We start from the raw sequence: 5,800 nt of genomic DNA, 5'->3' as shown, positions 1-5,800 counted from the left end.
CTTGTCATTACTCTGGAACCTGTCACTGCTCTGGGACATGTTACTGCCCTGGGATTTGTCACTACTTTGGAACCTGTCACTGCCCTGGGACCTGTCACTACTCTGGGACCTGTCACTGCTCTGGGACCTGTCACTGCCCTGGGATTTGTCACTACTTTGGAACCTGTCACTGCCCTGGGACCTGTCACTACTCTGGAACCTGTCACTACTCTGGGACATGTCACTGCCCTGGGATTTGTCACTACTTTGGAACCTGTCACTGCCCTGGGACCTGTCACTACTCTGGGACCTGTCACTACTCTGGGACCTGTCACTGCCCTGGGATTTGTCACTACTTTGGAACCTGTCACTACTTTGGAACCTGTCACTGCCCTGGGACCTGTCACTACTCTGGGACCTGTCACTGCCCTGGGATTTGTCACTACTTTGGAACCTGTCACTGCCCTGGGACCTGTCACTACTCTGGGACCTGTCACTACTCTGGGACATGTCACTGCCCTGGGATTTGTCACTACTTTGGAACCTGTCACTGCCTTGGGACCTGTGACTGCCCTGGGATCTGTCACTGCCCTGGGACCTGTCACTACTCTGGGACCTGTCACTGCTCTGGGACCTGTCACTGCCCTGGGATTTGTCACTACTTTGGAACCTGTCACTGCCCTGGGACCTGTCACTACTCTGGGACATGTCACTGCCCTGGGATTTGTCACTACTTTGGAACCTGTCATTGCCCTGGGACCTGTCACTGCCCTGGGATCTGTCACTGCCCTGGGACCTGTCACTACTCTGGGACCTGTCACTACTCTGGGACCTGTTACTGCCCTGGGATCTGTCACTACTTTGGAACCCGTCACTGCCCTGGGACCTGTCACTACTCTGGGACATGTCACTACTCTGGATCTCACAAGACAAGCTGCCTCACAGATGTGCCTTTTTTCCAAGGATCAGGAATTGAGGGACAGAGAAAACAGGAAACTGCAGTCTAGTTAGCCGACATCAGTCATTGGAAAATGCTGGAATCTATTTTTACGGATGTCTTAACAATGCACTGAGAAAAGCACCGTATGATTAGAACACGTTAACATGTTTTTTTAAAAATACTGTTTGACAAATTTTTTAGCGTTTTTGAGGATATACCTAGTAAGGTAGATAAAGGGGAACCAGTAGATGTAGTTTACCTGGATTTCCAAAAGACATTCAAAGAAGTGACACACAAAAGGTTAATTGGCAAGATAAGGGTTCATGGAGTTAGGTGTAGTATATTAGTGTGGATAGAGGATTGGTTAACAGACAGGAAGCAACAAATTGGCAAAAACAGGGCATTTCAAATTGGCAGCCAGTGAATAGTGGGGTGCCACAAGGATCAGTGCTTGGGCCTCAGCTATCTACAATCCAAATCAATGACTTAGATGAAGGGACAGAGAGTAATGTATCAAAGCTTACTGATGATACAAAGGTAGGTGGAAAGGTAAGCTGTGGGGAAGACACAGAGAGGCTGCAAAGAGATATAGACAGGTTAAGTGAGTGGACAGCAAGTTGGCAGATGGAGTATAATGGAGGGAAGTGTGAAGTTATGCACCTTGGTCATAAGTATAGAAAAGCATAATATTTTTTTAAAGGTGTGAAACGTAACTGTCAATGTTCAAAGAGACTTGGGTTGTGCTTGTACAAGGAACACAGCAAGTTAACATGCAGGTACAACAAGCAATTAGGAAGGCAAACAGCATGTTGGCCTTTATTGCAAGAGGATTGGAGTACAGGAATAAGGAAGTATTGCTACAATTCTACAGGGTTTTGGTGAGACCACATCTGGAATGCCGTGTGCAGTTTTGATCGCCACATTTAAGAAAGGATATACTGGTATTGGAGGCGATACAGCGAAGGTTCACCCCATTGGTCGCTGGGATGACAGGGCTGCCCTATAATGAGAGGCTGAGTAAATTGGGCCTGTATTCTCTGGAGTTTAGAAGAATGAGAGGTGATCTCATTGAAACATATACGATTCTAAAAGGGCAAGATAGGGTAGACACTGAGAGATTATTTCCACTGGTCGATGTGTTAAAAGAGGTGGAGAGGTGAAGAGCTGTACTCTCCCTTGCTACTCTCGTGTGGTCATAGAACCTCTTCCTGCATTGAATCCACGTCCTGGGCGTTATTCTGGAGTTATTGAATCTTTCAGCTCCCTCTGTCCTCACCTATTTCATTAAAGAATTTGAGATACCATTGCATTCTGGGCATGTGTTGTTCCCAAGTTTCTCTGGGTCCCTCCATTATAGTCTACAGTGAGGTATCAGTGAAATGTGGGGCAGCCTTCTTGTTCATTGTGACTGTAACAGAACAGTTCATAGCTCTTAACACATATTCCCAGCTCTTTATTACAGTTTCCAACAAGTTACAGCAGTTTGAAATACACTGAACTAGATTTGCACAATGGAGACAGAGCTGGTGAAAGCAGGGAATGAAATCTTACTTCAAGAGATTCACTTTAACCAATTTCACCCTGACGGAACAGGGCAGCTTCAGGTCCCATCCCATTTCACACCCCGCCCACTTTTACACCCTGTTTGAGACAATGGATAGCAAAGTTAGACGGATTGTAGAAGGGGAATCCAAACCAAACCCATCCTGTTCCTGCGGGCGAGTTAGGTTAAAATGACTACCTCGGCGATGTATTCTCTCTTCGGGAAGGTTGATGAGTTGTGCCAGCAATGCAGACAGCAGAAGAATCTGTAGGCATTCAAGAAATCAGCCTACCTATCTTATTATAATGTGGCCCAGGAGTTAACTATGTCTTCCCATTCCAAACTTGTTCCATGTTAAAATTGGGGCTAATGTTATTATGGTAAAGGTGACAAAGTAGGGGCTGAAATTCTGTCCGGGTGCATTGTTAGTGCAGGGGCATTTTTCCTGCTGCACTTCACACCAGCAGTGCATAGTAGGGAGCTCCCTTGGTTTCCTGAGGTCCCTCACTAACATGTGGCATTTGTGCTCCCAGGGCAATGTGTCTCAATGAGGTTTGGAGGGAGTGTGGGGGGTGGGGGGGTGGGGGTGGGGCGGGAGATAGTGGTGGAACTTCCTGAGCAGTGTAGCTCTTTAATACTATTCCTGTACTTCCTGCTCTAAGGAGGAAGATTCCTTTGTTCTATTGTTGCTGCATGACTTCAGGGAATATCCCAAAAGTCACCCAATTCCCAGAGAGGACACACATTAGTTCCCAGCCTGCCCACTCTCCATCCCCCAACACTGCCCAATGTCCATGCTTCAATATTGCCAATGTCTATCCTCCAACACTGCCCAATGTCCATCTCCCAACAGTGCCCAATGTCTATCCTCCAACACTGCCAAAAGTCCATCTCCCAAAACTGCCCAATGTCCATCTCCCAACCCTCTCGATTGCCCATCTATTTCTTTTATTTATTCCTTGAATGTGATCATCGCTGGCTAGGCCAGCATTTATTGCCTTTCCTGAATTGCCATTGAGAAGATGCTGGTGAGATGCCTTCTTAAACCGCAGGAGTCCATGTTGAGTAGGTAGACTCACAGTGCTGTTAGGAAGGGAGTTCCAGGATATTGACCGAGCAACAGTGAAGGAACGGTGAGATAGCTCCAAGTCAGGATGTTGTGTGGCTTGGAGGAAAACTTGCAGGTGCTGGTGTTTCTGTGTGTCTGTTGCTAGGGCTGCTTGATGCCACACTCGGACAAGTGCTGTCTTAATGTAATCACTATCACCTCACCTCTGGAGTTCAGCTCTTTTGTCCATGTTTGAGATCTGGAGCTGAGTGGCCTTGGCAGAACCAAAACTGAGCATTGGTGAGCAGGTTGTTGCTGATTAAATGCTGCTTGATAGCACTGTCGATGACACCGTCTATCACTTTGCTGATGACTAAGGGTAGACTGATGGGGCGGTAATTGGCTGGGTTGGACTTGACCTGCTTTTTGTGGACAGGACATACCTGGGCAATTTTCCTCATTGCCAGGGTGATGCCAGTGTTGTAGCTATACTGGAACAGCTTGGCTAGGGGTGCGGCAAGATCTGGAGCACAGGTCTTCAGTATTACAGCCGGGATGTTGTCAGGGCCTTCAGCTGTCAAGGCTGTACCTAGTGCCTTCAACCATTTCAAGTTATCATGTGGAGTAATGATTCATGACTGGCATCTGTGATGCTGGAGTCCTCAGGTGGAGGCCAAGATGGATCATCAACTCGGCACTTCTGGCTGAAGACGGATGCAAACCCTTCAACCTTGTCTTTTGCACTGATATGCTGGGCTCCTCCATCACTGAGGATGGGGATATTTGAGAACCCTCCTTCTCCTGTTAGTTGTTTAATTGTCCACCACCATTCACGACTGGATGTGGCAGGACTGCAGAGCTTAGATCTGATCCGTTGGTTGTGGGATTTCTTAGCCCTGTCTATCGCATGCTGCTTCCACTGTTAGGCATGCAGATAGTCCTGTGTTGTAGCTTCACCAGGCTGACACTTCATTATTAGCTAAGCCTGGTGCTGTTCCTGGCATGCCCTCCTACACTCCTTATTGAACCAGGGTTGATCCTTTGGTTTGATGTCAATGTAGAGTTAAGGATATGCTGGGCCTTGAGGTTACAGATTGTGGTTAAATACAATTCTGCTGTGGATGATAGCCCAGAGTGCATCATGGATGCCCAGTTTTGAGCTGGTAGATCTGTTCTGAATCTGTCCCACTTAGCATGGTGGTACTGCAGTACAACACAATGAAGGGTATCCTCGGTATGAAAACAGGACATCTTCTCCACAAGGACTCTGCGGTTGTCACTCCTACCAATACTCATAGAGTCATTTATGGCACAGAAGGAGGCCATTTGGTCCATCAAGCCCATGCTGGCTCCCCACAGAGCTATCCAGTCAGTCCCATTCTCCTGCTCCATCCCCGTAGTCTTGCAAGTCTATTTCTCTCAAGTGGCCATCCAATTTCCTTTGAAGTTATTGATCGTCTGCGCTTCTACCACCCTTGTGGGGAGCAAGTTCCAGGTCATTACCACTTGCTGTGTAAAAAAAAATGCTTCCTCATATGCCCCCTGTATCTCTTGCTCAAAACTTTCAGTCTGTGTCTCCTTGTCCTTGTACCATTAGTTAATGGGAACTGTTTTTCCTTATCTAACTTACTGTAATCTGATGCCTGAATCCCAGCTGAACTATGATTTAGTCATGACAAAGTGACAATTTCAGAAATCACCATACTCAATCTCTCAGAATTCAGATATCGATGAAATGACATCAGTATCTGTCCATCATAGACATTTGTCTATCACCAGCTGTCTGTGAGCTCCCTGTCTCTCTAGCACTGATTGAGAGGGACACAGATGTGCCACTTATCTCCAGGGCCTCCTCCTCTAAGTTTGGGAGCCGGACTGTTTGTTGCCACCCATCTCTAATCCTCTCTCTCTCCCTTGTGACTTCCACTCTCTTTTACAAGGGGTGGAAAAAACAGACCCGTGAGTGAGTGAAGGTAAATATTTACCCGATGCATTTGGTGAGGGTGACGATGAGAAACATGTGTCACATTGAGTCAGGATTGGGGTGAGTGATAATGGTGGTGGATAAATGGGGAGCTAATGAAGTGCACAGGAAGTGAAGGCGGATTATTGCTGTACATTGAGTGGGTGTGAGGACTGATATGATGGTGAGTGCTTGGCATAACAGAGTGGAAGGGGGCAGAGACTTAACCCATAGGATACAGGTGAATTCACAAATCTATGCAGTATTCCTGATCTGGTTAGGACATTAAACCACCTCCAGCTCTGTATCTAAGACCAGGGCACAATG

This window comes from Heterodontus francisci, chromosome 29, assembly GCF_036365525.1.
Source record: "Heterodontus francisci isolate sHetFra1 chromosome 29, sHetFra1.hap1, whole genome shotgun sequence".
NCBI lineage: Eukaryota > Metazoa > Chordata > Chondrichthyes > Heterodontiformes > Heterodontidae > Heterodontus > Heterodontus francisci.
Note: the sequence above shows the minus strand (reverse complement) of the source record.